General features: G+C 36.6%; 1 protein-coding gene across 1 annotated transcript in view; it reads right to left on the bottom strand.

The window, feature by feature from the left end:
- LOC141402269 (uncharacterized) overlaps positions 1–17,885 on the bottom strand; it is a 167,404-nt gene that overhangs the window by 99,508 nt on the left and 50,011 nt on the right. Inside the window, exon 3 of the mRNA XM_073983174.1 lies at positions 44–507. The gene's annotated coding sequence lies outside the window, so the exon portion shown is untranslated. The remainder of the gene's footprint in view (positions 1–43; positions 508–17,885) is intronic.

The raw sequence follows: 17,885 nt of genomic DNA, 5'->3' as shown, positions 1-17,885 counted from the left end.
TTAAATAGGTATTTTCGTTGTTATTATTGTAATGTAAATTTACCTTATTTTCTGCTATTTTGATGATGAACAAACACTATTGTTGACGCAGTGAATAAATGGATGCTGCTGTCAGTTGTATTGCAGGTTATGGCGTTGATGCGGTTGCTGTTCTTCTTGGGCTGGCACTTTTATGTTATGTTTGATCAACTTTACAAATTTATTTAATTAAAAATACACACAGAGAATTTTATTGCATGGTATGGTATGTCATGGCTTGATGTTGTTGTTGGTATTTGCTATTTTATTTAAATAATGGTTAAAAATTGTTTTTCCCTTGTTTCCATTTAGCCAATGGCCATACAAAGCAAAAAAAAGCGATTCTGTTTCTGATGCCAACTGCCGATGATGTTGATGCTCTTGATCTGGTTGTTAATGTTACAGTTGCTTTTGTAGAATTCTCTGCTTGCTGTGGTTGTTGTTATTGTTTGCTGCTCGATTGTGCTTGTGGCAAATTGCAATAATTATCTACAATGAAATCAAAGAGGAAGAGAAAAAAAAACATAAGATGATTCAGTCATAGCCAGAATGGTAAATAGAAACAAAATGCCAACCAACCAGCCATCATGGCAGTCATATGGGCATAAAACATCCAGACAGACATGTGAAATTAAAGAAGAAATTAATGAATTTAACAATGCAGAGCTTTTCATTTTATGTACATACAAAATATACAGATGTTTGTATGTATGTACATATGTAAATATTTCCACGAAGGAAAACATATCACATTTTTCAACTCAAAAAATTTGGAAATACAACGCAAATTAAGTTATTTCTTGTTAATAACGCTTGTATTTAAGAAATTTTAAATATATATATTCATACATATACATACCATAATACATATACATAAATAAAAACATATGTATATGTATGCATGCACATATAAACAGTCCATAAATTAATGTGAAATATGTATTACTCTTTTGGGAGCAAGGATTTCACATTAAATCATAATTGTATATTATTGTTTCATAGCTCGAATATAATTTCACATTTCCTTGAATTTTTGTAAATGCGAAATGTTAATGCTGTTATATGAATATTATACGTCGTTGTTGTTGTAATTACAGGAAATGCCGTTTATGGCATTATAAATTGCACACAATTTATTGCATTTTAATATAGTATTTTTAAGTAATTAATTGAATTTAATTGGAGCTAATGGCGAATTATGGTGACGGCGAAGGTCAACGGCAATGTGACCCTTCATAACCCAAAAAAATAAATAAATGCTGTTATGATGGCCAAACGGTGGATGGTAAATCCTAAAAAACCACTAGAATTGTCTTAAAAATTAAAAACCTGAAAAAGCCAGTTAAAAACAACGTACGACTTTTCAGAAAGGGTCTACAGAAGCACCCTTTCTTTTAGAATGGGCCTACAGAAAAACCCTTTGTTTCAAAAAGGGTCTACAGAAAAACCCTTTGTTTCAAAAAGGGTCTACAGAAGCACCCTTTTGTTTCAGAAAGGGTTTACAGAAGCACCCTTTTGTTTCAGAAAGGGTTTACAGAAGCACCCTTTGTTTCGGAAAGGGTCTACAGAAGCACCCTTTGTATCATAAAGAGTCTACAGAAGCACCCTTTGTTTGGGAAAGGTTGTACAGAAGCACTCGTTTCAGAAAGGGCCTACAGAAGCACCCTTTGCTTCAGAAAGGGTCTATAGAAGCACTCTTTGTTCCAGAAACGGTCTTTAGAATTACACTTTGTTTCAGAAAGGGTCTATAGAAACACCCTTTGTTTCAGAAAAGGGTCCATAGAAGCATCCTTTGTTTCAAAAAGGGTCTATAGAACCACCTTTTGTTTCAGAAGGGGTCTTTAGATGCACTCTTTGTTTCAGAAAGGGTCTATAGAAGCACCCATTTTCGGAAAGGGTCTATAGAATCACCCTTTGTTGTAGAAAAGGGTCTATAGAACCAAACTTTTTTCAAAAAGGGTCAATAAAGCACCCTTTGTTGCAGAAAGGATGTATAGAAGCACTCTCTGTTTCAGAAAGGGTCTATAGAAGCAGCCTTTGTTTCAGGAAGGGTCTATAGAACCACCTTTTGTTTCAGAAAGGGTCTATAGAACCAGCTTTTGTTTCAGAAAGGGTCTATAGAAACACCCATTATTTCGGGAAGAGTCTTTAGAAGCACCCTTTGTTTCAGAAAGGGTCTATAGAAGCACACTTTGTTTTAGAAAGCGTCTACAGAAGCACCCTTTCCAGAAGGAAGCAGATAGAAGAGCCCTTTCTTTCAGAAAAGAGCAGATAGAATTAACCTTTCTTTCAGAAAAGAGCAGATAGAATTACCCTTTCTTTCAGAAAAAGCTCATAGCACCACCTTTCCTTTCCAAAAGACCCTTGCTTTCTTTTAGAAAGGGTCTATAGGAGCACCCTTTCTTTTAGAAAGGGTCTATAGGAGCACCCTTTCTTTTAGAAAGGGTCTATAGGAGCACCCTTTCTTTTAGAAAGGGTCTATAGGAGCACCCTTTCTTTTAGAAAGGGTCTATAGGAGCACCCTTTCTTTTAGAAAGGGTCTATAGGAGCACCCTTTCTTTTAGAAAGGGTCTATAGGAGCACCCTTTCTTTTAGAAAGGGTCTATAGGAGCACCCTTTCTTTTAGAAAGGGTCTATAGGAGCACCCTTTCTTTTAGAAAGGGTCTATAGGAGCACCCTTTCTTTTAGAAAGGGTCTATAGGAGCACCCTTTCTTTTAGAAAGGGTCTATAGGAGCACCCTTTCTTTTAGAAAGGGTCTATAGGAGCACCCTTTCTTTTAGAAAGGGTCTATAGGAGCACCCTTTCTTTTAGAAAGGGTCTATAGGAGCACCCTTTCTTTTAGAAAGGGTCTATAGGAGCAACCTTTCTTTTAGAAAGGGTCTATAGGAGCACCCTTTCTTTTAGAAAGGGTCTATAGGAGCACCCTTTCTTTTAGAAAGGGTCTATAGGAGCACCTTTTCTTTTAGAAAGGGTCTATAGGAGCACCCTTTCTTTTAGAAAGGGTCTATAGGAGCACCCTTTCTTTTAGAAAGGGTCTATAGGAGCACCCTTTCTTTTAGAAAGGGTCTATAGGAGCACCCTTTCTTTTAGAAAGGGTCTATAGGAGCACCCTTTCTTTTAGAAAGGGTCTATAGGAGCACCCTTTCTTTTAGAAAGGGTCTATAGGAGCACCCTTTCTTTTAGAAAGGGTCTATAGGAGCACCCTTTCTTTTAGAAAGGGTCTACAGGAGCACCCTTTCTTTTAGAAAGGGTCTATAGGAGCACCTTTCTTTTAGAAAGGATCTATAGGAGCACCCTTTCTTTTAGAAAGGGTCTATAGGAGCACCCTTTCTTTTAGAAAGGGTCTATAGGAGCACCCTTTCTTTTAGAAAGGGTCTATAGGAGCACCCTTTCTTTTAGAAAGGGTCTATAGGAGCACCCTTTCTTTTAGAAAGGGTTTATAGGAGCACCCTTTCTTTTAGAAGAAAGGGTCTACAGGAGCACCCTTTCTTTTAGAAAGGGTCTATAGGAGCACCCTTTCTTTTAAAAAGGGTCTATAGGAGCACTCTTTGTTTCAGAAAGGGTCTACAGAAGCACAATTTGTTTCAGAAAGGGTCTACAGAAGCACCCTTTGTTTCAGAAAGGGTCTATAGAAGCACGCTTTGTTTCAGAAAAGGGTCTATAGAAGCACCCTTTCTTTCAAAAAGGGTCAATAAAGCACCCTTTGTTTCAGAAAGGATCTATAGAAGCACTCTTTGTTTCAGAAGGGGTCCATAGAAGCACCATTTCTTTCAGGAAGGGTCTATAGAACCACCTTTTTGTTTCAGAAAAGGTCTTTAGAATCACCCTTTCAGATAGGAATATACAAGCACCCTTTGTTTCAGAAAGGGTCTGTAGAAACACCCATTATTTCAGGATGGGTCTTTAGAACCACCCTTTGTTTCAGGAAGGGTCTTTAGAAGCACACTTTGTTTTAGAAAGCGTATACAGAAGCACCCTTTCTTCCAGAAGGAAGCAGATAGAAGCACCCTTTCCTTCGGAAAGAATCAAATAGATGCACCTTTTCTTTCAGAAAGAAGCAGATAGAAGTACCCTTTTTTATGAAGGATGCAGACAGAAGCAACCTTTATTTCAGAAAAAAGCAGATAGAATTAACCTTTCTTTCAGAAAAAGCTCATAGCACACCCTTTCCTTTCCGAAAGAAACTTTCTGTTAGAAAGGATCTATAAAAGCACCTTTCTTTTAGAAAGGGTCTATAAAAGCACCTTTCTTTTTGAAAGGGTCTATAAAAGCACCTTTCTTTTAGAAAGGGTCTATAAAAGCACCTTTCTTTTAGAAAGGGTCTATAAAAGCACCTTTCTTTCAGAAAGGGTCTATAAAAGCACCTTTCTTTTAGAAAACACCCTTTGTTTCAGAAAGGGTATACAGAAGCACCCTTTGTTTCAGAAAGGGTATACAGAAGCACCCTTTGTTTCAGAAAGGGTATACGGAAGCACCCTTTGTTTCGGAAAGGGTATACAGAAGCACCCTTTGTTTCAGAAAAAAGCAGATAGAAGCACCCTTTCTTTCAGAAAGAAGCTGATAGAGGCACCCTTTCTTTCAGAAAGAAGCAGGTAGAAGCACATTTTCTTTCAGAAAGAAGCAGATAAAAGCACACTTTCTTTCAGAAAGAACCAGATAGAAGCACCTTTCGGAAAGGGGCTATGGAAGTGCCCTTTCTTACAGAAATTGTCTATATAAGTAACCTTTCTTATTGAAATTGTCTATAGAAGCAACCTTTCTTACAGAAAGGGTCCATAGAAAGGGTCCATAGAAGCACCATTTCCTACTGAAAGGATTATAGATGTACCCTTTCTTACAGAAATTGTTTATAAAAGCACCCATTCTTTAGGAAAGGATATAAAGAAGCAGCCTTTCTTTTAAAAAGGATTTATAGAAGTACCCTTTCTATCGGTAAACTTCGTACAAATTTCGTTGTATTAAGCCTGAAAACACATGTTACTCTTGAAGTTAACAGGCCAGTAAGCGAACATAAGCGGAAGAAGTGGATAGACCACCTGACAACATTGCAACATTGATACCCGAATAAGACAATTGTGGGCAACGGTTAAATCACACTCGAATCAGGAACAGACTTATGATAAAACGACTTTAAACAGCGTGATAGTGACAGATCCAGAAAGGTACGTGTGTTATTTTAACCGACAGTTTATAGGGCACACCGAGATTAATACGGCTACACCGCGTAAGAGTCCTCCCAGCCGAGGTGGTGTTACTCCAATTTACGATGCCAGCAAAGGTGAATCTTACAGGTCGATCTCCCCCTCGTCGCCAGAATCAAATATTCTAGAGGTACTACTTCTCCTAATGAGGAAAGGGTAAATATCATCTGAGGAATATGAAAATATCAGCTGCTAATTCCAATGCCACACTGTTTACAAACAGGGCGACTAAAATTAAGCAACCCTGAACATATTAAGAGTAATATATACCATCCCATATATTAACGTGTTTTTTATTGTGAAGTTTTTTTTTTAAACCACCTTGTTCCACCGTCGCTGTTTTTCTCCCATTTGACCCAGAAAGCAATTTAAATGTGGAAATCAATCATATACTCTCCCATACCATTCATTTAAAACCCCTATTTAATTGCTCTTTATTAACCTATCGAGAAACATCAGAAAATAATCCATTCTTTTGTGGTTTATATTTACATTTTGCTGTCATGACAAAGGCGAGGAATGGATTCTGTAAATTGCATTGTAAATAAAATTTTAATTAAAATTAATTGGAATAAATTAATTTTATGCTTTTAAAATGTAACTTTTACTAAGTAAATAATATAATTGCAATACACATTGTATATAAAATTTATATTATTTATATTTATATGTGAAAAATATATGTCAAAATAAATATGTAACTGACATAACGTTTAAAAAGAGGTTATTGAGTTGTCAATTACAAAGTAATTTATCATTGCAATTCAATGAAAGTAAAAAACAAAAAAAAAATAAATAAAAAAATTTAATTTAACCAACGTAAAGTTAAAATAAAGAAGCTTTTTAAAAAATATTAATAAAACATAAATAAAAACCATAAAGTTCTGGGATTTTTTTACGATTATTTATAATTTGTTTCTCCTTGGATGCTCGTGAAAATGTTTATTATGTAGTTAGATACATATAATATGTAGTCTAAAATTTTCAAAAAAAAAAAATAAAAATAAACAACAATTAAATATGTATATAAGCCACATGATTTTGTTTAGATCAGAAGCAGAAGCATCCTTGAATCTTATTCCTATTTGTAGGTAAGATTATACAAAAGTTAATATAATGCAGCGATCCTTCTGAGCCCTCTGATCTTGACATTATAAATTCTCTGTATGTGTTCTCATAAAATAAATGTATACATTTAACACCACATAACTCACAGCCTTGTTAACAAACCATTCACACTTCTTTACTTCCTTTTGACGAGCATAATTTTAAATCATTTAAAAGTGTTGTTGATGACAATCTTAATAATGGTTCCTTGTTATAGACAGGGATGCTCTACCATATTATTAACAATTTCCGTTTTCTTTCAGTTTTTATCATTTTCTTCAACAGTATCATTATCATCAAACTTATTTTGCTTTGCTGGTCATGACTTAATTTTGTTTTTCTTTTTGTTTTCAACATGAAAGTATGTAATAACACTTAATATAGTTTGATACATTGTTGGCCGCCATTGAGAAGATGTTGCTTTTGAACATCTTCCGATTTCAGTGTCCAAAGAGTCCATTGCGCTGTAAACAAGCCATCTCTTTTGAAATATGGAAAATGGTATAACATAATAAGAAAATATGAGGGGAGAGACTATGTGTAAACTACAAAGAAGGATCGTCTTAAACATGGCACAGAGTCCAGTATTTAACTCTAACTTTATTTCAAACAGATGATAACCATCTCGAAGTTTCACCCACCGAAACAGTAGGTTAATTTGTGCCTTCTATATCTCAAAAATGGTAAAACCTAGAAACAAATTATAAAAGCCAATCCTCTAGAGAATTTTCACAGCTACAACATTTTCTTTAGACCCATTTTGATAAGACTTGCGGTTTCCAAAATGGCAAAATCGCGAAAACCTAAAATAAACATAAAAATCTGAACTTTGACCGCGATTTTGTAAAAAATCCCTCCACCGATTTTTTTGTCTTTGCATTTTTCTTATCTGTGAACATTGCTGTTTTAGAATCCGCAAAGCGGAATAAGCGGTTTTTATTTAAAGTTAGTTAAGGGGCGCAGTACATGACATTGTTTTATAAGGAGGCAATACAGTCAGTGCATTGTCCCAATTTGAACTTCTGTACTTCAAAAATGGTAAAACCTACGAAAATATCATAAAAGTCAATCTTGTTGGGAAGTTTCACAACCATAATATTTTCTAAATTCAATTTTGATAGGACTTGCGGTTTCTAAGCTAAATCGTGAAAACTTAAAACCCCTTAAAATGTGATTTATTTAAAAAGCGGAGATTTTTTGTTTGATTTTTCTCATTTATTAACATTGTAGTTTCAGAATTCCCAAAACTTTCCAGGTGTAATCCTTTCGTTTAAAGTTGGTTCAAGAGCACCATGAGACCCAAATATTTTACTCCTGATCCTGATCAAGATTTTTCTGCTAAATTTATTATTTTTTAAAGAGTCAAATTACAGATAGTTTTCTCAACACATGTTGCTAAATTCCTCAAAACACCTAAACTCGAGGGATATCGTAATATATGGGCTATACTAAAACATGGAAGTTTGCTGACAATTTATTGTTTGTAAGTTTCGTTACTCCAGGAAACCTCAAATGTCAAATTACGGGTAGTTCAGTCAAAAAAATTCAGATAAAACCTTCAAAATCCCGAAAATTAGGAGGTAGCGTTATATTGGTCTATACCAAAATATGGACCTATGTATGTTGAAAAATTTAGCTGGAAAAGTTTTGTGATCACCGGAAGTCTCAATAAACAAAGGCAGTTAGATAAAAAAATGTTGCTAAAAGTCTGTAAATACCGAAAATCTGGAGATGGCGTTATATGAGGGCTATATCAAAACATGTGAACAATTTGTGGTGGAGAAGTTTTGTGACTTTAGGGAACCTCAAATGTCAGATTACTGGTAGTTCAGTCAAAAAATGTAGCTAAAACTTTAAAAATACCGAAAATCGGGAGGTACCGTTATATGTATATAATATATAATTGTTCCACAAACATCCCATACGGGACAAGGGAGACTTCTCCCATATCAATGAGTGCACCCCGATTCATATTAACTCAATGATATGGGACCTACTGTTTATCGCCGAGTCCGAACGGCGTGTCTTAAGACACCACTTTGTAGAGAAGTTTTACATGGCTGAAATACTCAGGAAATGTCGCCAACATTACTGAGGGGTATTTTGCCACCGTTGATTTTGATGTTGACTGGCCGGGGAATCGAACCCACGACCTTCAGCGTGCAAGGCGGGTGTGCATACCATTGCACCACGGTGGCACCCATTATGTAACCGTTATATGTAACCTATACCAAAACATGGACCTATGCTGACCATTTTCAGTAAATAAGTTTTATGACCACTGGAAGTCTCAAATGACAAATTACAAATATTTTGGTTAAAAATTTTACCAAAAATCCTCAAAATACCGAAACGGTACCCAAGGTACCGTTATAAATTGGGCCTTTCTTTCGAGAGTTATCGTGTTCAGCAAACATGCAGACGGACAAAAATAGGTACAATAAACAAATTAGGAGAGAATCATAGTCGGTAGGGGTCTACTTTATGATACCCTACACCACAGTGAATATGTAAAATATACATACATATATGGGAGCTATATCAAAATATTAACCGCTTTCGATATAATTTGGCACATTTATTTCTAGACCGAATTCGGTCACACATTAAAAATTTCATAAATTGGACATAAATATCGTTTTTGGTGCAGCAAATACGTGAACTGGGCGAAAAATATATATGGGAGCTATATCCAAATGTGAACCGATTTTCACCAAAAGCAATAGCGTTCTTCCTATGGCAAAAAAATAATATTCCCCAATTTTCAGCTGAATTGGATAATAAATGCGTACATAACTCGACTCAGAAAGTTATTGTGTTCACGTTCGTGAAACGCCGTCAATTTCAGAGGAGCGGGCGGCGGGACCGATCTGGTAACCATCGAAAAGGATATATTTTCTGACATGGCAGCACTGTTGGGAGCTGTCACTCGCTGTACTTTTTGGTGCGATTAGTTTGTTTTTTTGGTTGTAATTGAAGTTACAAAGTTTTATAGTTGAATTTCGTTGTTTCGAGCGCGTATTTATATTTGGCGCTATCGCTCTTTGTAAATTTATAAATTATAATTTAAAATAATCTTGAATTTTCTACAAACTGTTTCGGAATATTTTGTAAATTTTTACATATAATAAAAGAAAATTGTTCCTTTTTAAACCCGATATCGTTCGGTAAATCGAAATTTGTTTTGTTTCTTTTTACTTTTTTGCAAGTGTTGTGCCTTTATTCCTCTCCTTTGTTGGCTCCCGTTTTGCTCCCCAGCTGCCGCTTTATTTTGTTGTTGGGATTTTGCCCAAATCGTTTCGACGATAAACATTGTCCTTCGAGCCGGATCCGGAGCAAGAGGAGTAAATTTGCCTTATATTGGAAAAAGGTATTTATTTGTATTAATTTTAATACAAATTTCATTCGTTTTATTGAAATTTTATTAAAATTAATATTTAATACATTTGCAATAATATTGTATTGTTGGCCGACCACCTAATACTTCCGATACGTGGTTGGCAACGCGGCTCAACTGATCGTCGTTGTGAGAGAAAAGCACTAACAACTATCACTGTTGTGCTTCTTCTTCCCTATTCGCTCTTTCTAGTTTTGTTTTGGTTTTTTTATTCCATTGGGAATTTAATTGGAAAAATAATAATTTGTATTTAATAATAAAAACAATCGGACAAGTGGATTGAAGAAAAATTGTTATAAAAATATTGTGAAAATTTTATAAATATTTGTGGTGGTCGCTGTTGTGAAAAAAAGTGGAAATAAATTAGTTGAAAGTTTATGCGATTTTGGCTTCTCATAGTTGTTGTTATAGTAGACAGACAATTTTAATAAATACGATCAGCGACTAATTCGTATTTTTGTGGAGCGTTCAAGTCACATTTTTTTTAAAGGAAAATTAAATTGCTTCAGTGCAAATAAAATTGTTTTCGTGCAATATCAAAACTACAGGTGTTTTGAATATTTTTAATTGCCAATATTTTCGATCATCCTACCTTGACAAGTTAAAAAGGAGACTTATAATAAGAAGATTTGTCATATTTCTTCCACGGATTATAACTTTTTGGAGTGCAGTTCTCTCTTTTTATTGATTAGCGTGTGGCAGATGTTAGTTTAAAGCGTAGATTGGCAGTTTTGCGTTCGCGTTTTCTTTGGTTTGTGAATTTCGCGTTTTGTTGTTACCAATTACTTTTTTACTGTTAACAGATAAACACTAACAACTAACGTTGGTCTCCTTTTTGTTAGTTGGTTGTGTGTTTTGTTCTTTTTTTCCTTCTTACTATTATTTTTGCAAATCATTTTTATTATTTTATTAAATTAAAATATTTTTAAAAGTGAACAAGCAAAATTGAGGAAAAACGCAAAATAAAAACAATTTGTGACAGTAATCGCTAGTGTTGTTGGTAAATAGCGAATATTTGGAATTGAAAACAGACGGACGAACATTTCTTTACATCTGTTATAATTCGTTTTATTCTTTGGTGCCAAATTTTGATCATCATAATTATAAAAAGTGTGTGACTGCTACCTAAGTAAAAATATAGCAATTCAGTGCATATTTTTCATTTAATCCAAATAGCAGTTTTTTTTTTGTGTTTTTTGGATCCAAGTTGTGCAATATAAGTGAAAAGGAGACTTGTCGTAAAAAGGCGACTCCTCCTCTACTTAATAGCAACTTATTCTGGTTGTTGAAGATTCAAAGTTCCTTTGGATTTTCTGGTTTTAGGCAACTATTGATTTGCAAAGACATTTTACGGTAAATAGAATTTATTTATTTGCATTTAGTTGCTTTTAAATTTGTTTTTTGTCATTCTGTCGGGATTTGAAATTTCATTGAAGCAAAATGTCACAGCCAAAAATTTTCTTGAAATTTAAAAAGCTTGCCGCTCTATTCCTAGATTTTCAGCAGGAATATACTGCCATTCTTCCTAGTAACCATACGATGTTCACCATAGAACTGCGAAAGGAAGAATTTAAGGGACTTTGGCAGAAAGTTAAGGCAGCGTATGAACAGTTGTGTGTTGAGTGTGACGGAACAGAGGAAGAAACGGAAGCGTCAGCACTGTTTAGGCAATGTGGAGAAGCCTACATCGTATGCGCCGCCCAAATGGGTGAGTTATCGCAGACATTTTCAAACCAATCCGCTCTGACGTCCACACAGCTCACAACTAACCAGGCAACAGACTCGTTGAAAAATATAACTTCCGATCATCATTTGCGCTTACCGCCATGTACTACGGAGATATTCTATGGTGACTATCTCTCTTGGCCGTCCTTTAGGGATATGTTCTCTGCGGTGTATATTGACTGCAAATATATCACCCCCGTTGAAAAGTTATTTTATTTGCGCCAAAGTACTCAGGGTGAAGCCTTGGAAATAGTAAAGAAATCTCCACTCACTAATAATGGTTTTCAAAATGCTTGGGAGAACCTTAAAGATAGATATGAGAACAGGCGAATTTTGGTGAATAGCCAGTTGAAGATCCTGTTTAATCTGGTGGCTGTTAGAAACGAATCTGCTTGTGAGATTAAACGCCTCCAGAGGGATATCAATAATTGTATTTCATCCCTTAAATTGCAAAAAATTGATACTGATAGTTGGGACCCAATATTTGTGTTTTTATGTTCCACAAAACTTCCAGTTAATACTTTGTCGTTGTGGGAACAAACAGTTTCTAAATGGTCGGATCTTAATAGCTTTTTAACCGCCAGGTTTCAATCATTAGAAACCGTCTATGATTTGACAAATACAGTGCACTCAGACGTATATGGTTTTGAAGAAGTAGCTTCTCCAAGGAAGAAATTTAAGCACTCTGGCACAAAATCGAGTAAACAGTCTTGCTTTGTTTGCTCAGAAGATCATATTTTGAAATATTGTCCAACCTTTCTAAAAATGGACCAGAAAGAGAAGTTTAGTGCTGTTAAAAAGAACAGTTTGTGTATAAGATGTTTCGGCAATAATCATTTATTGAAAGATTGTCTGAGTCGTTCTAGCTGCTCCAAATGCCATGGACAACATCACACTCTGTTACATCGAGAATCGCAGTCGAATTCGGATTCCAATGATGTCGTGGATGTTAGGCCAAGTGTACAGAATTGTTTTGCCAATACTCGTAGCCAGGTTTTATTAGGAACAGCTATAGTTAACATTGACATTAATGGTGTTCTATTTTCGGTAAGAGCATTGGTCGACTCAGGTTCCCAAGCAACGTTTATTTCGAAGAGGTTGCAGCGAAAACTGAACTTGCCAGTTGAAAATATCAATGCCAGGATTTCAGGCTTAAATAATGCCTCTACAGGAGCATCGGTGAAGCTATGTAGATTTGTTATGAAATCTCCCCATGTTGAGAACATTGCAATTCGAGTTTCTGGGTTAGTTTTGCCACATTTGACGGATAAGCTGCCAAATTATTCCATTGTCGTACCAAATTTATTTTCGCTGGGTAATTTACCGTTGGCAGACCCAATGTTTGGGACAAGTAGCGAAGTTGACATCTTGATTGGAGGCGATATATATCCACAAATATTAATGGATGGAGTTAAAAGAAATTTGTTGGGGTCCCTAGTGGCCCAAGAAACTATTTTTGGTTGGGTTCTTACGGGACCAATGTCTGAGTCAAATTCTCTAGTCTCATGTTTCACTTTAGTAGACAGTGAATTGTCTCAAAACGTTAAGTACAGTCCACAAATCAAACGTGATAAAAGACGATCAGTTGCTGATTTGCCTTTAGAGGGGAAGGGACTTAGTTCGTCCGTACCCTTATGGTTCAAAGGACAAAAATTGTCCTACTCATGTACCAGGCAAGGACCTCGTTCGTCCAAAGCCTTGGTAAATAATGGACCTCGTTCGTCCAAACATAAATCGAATAATTTTTTGAAAGTTGATTCTCAAAATGGACCTAGTTCGTCCAATGGGAATCACAAAAGTGGACCTAGTTCGTCCAATGATACTGCTATAGGTGGACCTTGTTCGTCCAAACCTATATTGAGTCGAAGTCTTAGCATGGAACCAGGTTTACCGAAGGTCGACATCGTGATGGGACTTACAACTTACAAAAGGAAGCATTTTAAGGATGAAGACAAGACGATTTGTTTTAAGTCAATAAATGGGCCCGAGGTCAGAAGATAGTTGGTGGATGACAGACCAAGATTGCACTAAAGTCGAGTACGGAATCCTTTAATTTTTTGGTCGTTCGGTGTATATTGGTAATCGTGGCAAAGAGCCACATCATTTATTTTAATTTTGTTTGTTTTTTGTTTTGTTCGAGTCTTTTCAGAACTTGAGATTCCAAAAGACTGAACGGAGGCCGGGATGTTCACGTTCGTGAAACGCCGTCAATTTCAGAGGAGCGGGCGGCGGGACCGATCTGGTAACCATCGAAAAGGATATATTTTCTGACATGGCAGCACTGTTGGGAGCTGTCACTCGCTGTACTTTTTGGTGCGATTAGTTTGTTTTTTTGGTTGTAATTGAAGTTACAAAGTTTTATAGTTGAATTTCGTTGTTTCGAGTGCGTATTTATATTTGGCGCTATCGCTCTTTGTAAATTTATAAATTATAATTTAAAATAATCTTGAATTTTCTACAAACTGTTTCGGAATATTTTGTAAATTTTTACATATAATAAAAGAAAATTGTTCCTTTTTAAACCCGATATCGTTCGGTAAATCGAAATTTGTTTTGTTTCTTTTTACTTTTTTGCAAGTGTTGTGCCTTTTTTCCTCTCCTTTGTTGGCTCCCGTTTTGCTCCCCAGCTGCCGCTTTATTTTGTTGTTGGGATTTTGCCCAAATCGTTTCGACGATAAACATATTGTATGTATATTCCAAAAGGTGATATGGGCACGTCTCGTCTCCTTAGGCATGTTACATAAAAATGCACAAAGACATAATATCCCTTATCACAGTGTGGTGCAGGGTATAAAAAGCTAAATTATGAATGAAAAGTATAAATAAAAGTTTACAACACTGTTGCTGTCGGTAGGAATTAGCGACAACTTTATTTTGGTTGTTAAGTTACCGAACAATTTCTTTTGATTTCGGTATTCATAAGAATTATAAATGAGGTAAAGATGAGGTAAAGAGTTGCACTTCATCCCCCCCCTTACATCTTGGGCATCTTGTTGTACAATATAAAATTCTGAGAAAAAATTGATTAATCCATGTATCTGTGGATATTTCGTTGTGGAAATTGACAGCAAGGTGTGAGTGTATTCCAAGAGAAGAAAGAGTATGATAATAAATAAAGAGGATCTGTGATGTGTTTTATCAAAAGCCAACCTGTTATTTTTTACTTCCCTTCCCTAAAAAAAACAATGGGGAGCCATTTGAGCCACATACAAAATTTTTACAAATACCTGTTCACACCAAAACCACTTACAGATGTAATAACAGCTAAAAAAAAGTCCTTGCTCTGCAGGAAATTCATTGTTTTAAAAAAGAGGAGAAGTAAAAAATTGTTTAAAGGTGAGGAATGTCACAGTTTCTCACAAAGAAAAATCCGACGTTGATAAGCCGATTTGTTTTGTTTCAAATGGATTAAATATTTTAACACAAAAACTCCCATTTTATGGCTTAACAGGGTATATACACTTTGATACAATAAAATAGAGTTTGATGCTTCTGAATTGATGTGAACCCCACATATATGTACATATTTCGACAAAATCTGTTTCAGACAACTTGTATTCCACGCTCATCGTGCTGTTCCTTTGAAACAACATTTGAACATTTGCAAGTAAAATGTCTAAAAATTACCATTTCGGGGGTTACAGCCTCTGGCTATGTCGGTGGTAGGTAGTACTTGTGGAAAATGTGATACTGTGGCCAGGCATTAAAAACAGAATTTCTGTGCGCATTGTTGTTGTTAAAGTAACTCAGATATGGTCTCTCGTATATCTTTTCAGTTTCACCTTCTGCTTCTTCTGTGTATAAATTCAAATAGTTTTAAACCTGGACTGAATGCGTTCATTATGCATCAGAAGACCGGTGATTTGGTTTAGCTGGGCAGTTAAACAAATGCTGCATATCTACCAATTCGGGTCCGATACGAATTGATGCGGCTGCATCGTCCGGATCTTAATTGGACTTAAACCACTCGTATTTGCCTTGGTAGCTGGACTTATTCTGCTGCAAAGGATGAGGTGGTGTCCGAGTACGGCGTTCACACTGTATCTTTGTACTGCCTGTGCACCTGCATCAGTGTGAACGTTATCTTGGCCTATCTGTTAGGCTCGTTGATCTAGAGGATTTCGATTGTATCTTTAGCCCCATAGCTCTAGATCATATACATGTATATTGACGTGGCTGGTTGGGGGAAATCTGTCCACTGTGACAGGGATGCTCACGGCGATAACACTCAAGCAGGTACTGGAGTATACCGATATAATCCCTCTGTATTGTGCTGATAAAATCTTCACCTACTCACCTACTCCACTGGTTTCATGAAGAGGCACCCTCTTGCAGTTATCCGGACGGCATTCTGGCAGATTTAAATATTCTTCAACTGCGTAACACTAACATTAGCATAAGCATAACGCTAACGCTGCATAGCTTATCACAGACCGGCCTATTGCTTTGTAAGAGGTGAGCAAGGTTTCTTTGTCAGCACCGTAAGTGCTGCCAGCCAGCGTCTTGAGAAACTTGTTCTGATCTGGTTGCCAATAGCTGTGACTTTTGCGGACGACTTAAGCATTCTGCCGAACGTTAAATGTAATATCTTGGGATAGTCAGTAGTCGGAGTCAGGGCACCATCGACCTATGCGCTTAGAGGGAGCATCATTTTAGCTGGCCAGGTGGTGAGGGTTGAATAGTTTGGCAGTGGATTTAGTGGCAGATATTTTTATATTCTTCAGATGGAAGAGCTGCACTAAATCAGCTGCGAAGACATTTAATTCATAAATTACGTACTCTATACCGTTTGGAGGTTGTGGAATTTCAGAAATGTTGAGGGTTAATAGTTTCGGAAATATCACCCCGCCTTAGCATCCCCCAACGTTTCAAACACACTGAAGGGAAGTATTCTCTACATCCTGACACAGTTGTGCATGGTTGATGGTATCGAAGGGTTTCGAGAGGTCAAGAGCGACGAAAACTGTTCAATCGCACGACTTATTCCAGTTCAGCCATCGACTGATATGTGTGGATATAGCGTGTAATATTGTTGTGATATTGTGCATTTTTCGGAGTCCATGCTGATGTTGGGAAGCTCTAGAATTTTTGCTACTGTCGACAATCTGTACGATTCACCTCTGTTGCCACCCTTGCTTGGCTTCTGTGCAATTTTCAGACTTCTGGTACCAAAGGGGTGGGATAGGTTGAGGACACGTGTTAAATACTCATGCCCGGGTCGTGCAGTTGCTTAAACATTACCATTGAGATTTCGTGTGGGATCAACGCTTTGGGTAATTTCGGGTTTCGAATGAAGTCTTTAACATCGGTCGTCGTAAATTGTAGTGGTACATCCTCGTCTGGGGGGTATTTTAAACGGCTCAGCACACTCCTCTTTGCCCTATCACTCTTGGGGTGCTCTATAAACTGTCGGTTAAAATGACACGTGCACCTCCTCAGATATGTAGAAAGTAGTCCTACTGTTCCGGATTCGAGAGTGATTTAACCGTTAGCCGCAATGTATTTATAATACCAACGTTATATTGTTTCAGGTGGTCTTACCACATTTTTCGGCATATGTTCGCCTACCTGACTCCAAGAGTAAGTTCTCTTACTCTTTGGACCCTGTTTGAAATAAATGGCGATTCTATAGACCTTTTCTGAAAGAAAGCGTGCTTCCATAGAAAGGATGCCTCCATAGACCCTTTCAGAAAGAAAGGGTGCTTCCATAGACCCCTTCTGAAAGAAAGGGTGCTTCCATAGATCCTTTCTTAAAGAAAGTGTGCTCCTATAGACCCTTTCAAAAATAAAGGGTGCTCCTATAAACTCCTTTTAAAAGAAAGGGTGCTCCCATAGACCCTTACTAAAGGATGGGGTGCTCCCATAGACCCTTCTAAAAGAAAGGGTGCTCTTATAGACCCTTTCTTAAAGAAAGGGTGCTCCTATTGACCCTTTCTTAAAGAAAGGGTGCTCCTATAGACCCTTACTTAAAGAAAGGGTGCTCCTATAGACCCTTTCTCAAAGAAAGAGTGCTCCTATAGACCTTTTCTAAAAGAATGGTTGCTCATATAGACCGTTTATAAAAGAAAGGGTGCTCTTATAGACCCTTTCTTAAAGAAAGGGTGCTCCTATAGACCCCTTCTAAAAGAAAGGATGTTCTTATAGACCCTTTCTAAAGGAAAGGGTGCTCCTATAAACCCTTTCTAAAAGAAAGGGTGCTCCTATAGACCCTTTGTCGTATAGAACCTATCGGAAAGAAATGATGCTTCCATATACCCTTTCTGATAGAAAGGATTCTTTAAAAGACCCTTTCCTTCAGCTTTCTTAGACCCCTGCTAAAAGAAAGGGTGCTTCCATAGACTGTTTCTGGAAGAAAGGATGCTCCTGTAGACCTTTTCTAAAATATGGGTGATCCTATAGACCCTTTCTAAAAGAAAGGGTGCTCCTATAGACCCTT

Source organism: Musca autumnalis, unplaced genomic scaffold, assembly GCF_047663935.1.
Source record: "Musca autumnalis isolate F117 unplaced genomic scaffold, ASM4766393v1 scaffold_4, whole genome shotgun sequence".
In the NCBI taxonomy this organism is placed as follows: Eukaryota; Metazoa; Arthropoda; class Insecta; order Diptera; family Muscidae; genus Musca; species Musca autumnalis.
Note: the sequence above shows the minus strand (reverse complement) of the source record. Positions and strands in the feature narration are given on the sequence as shown.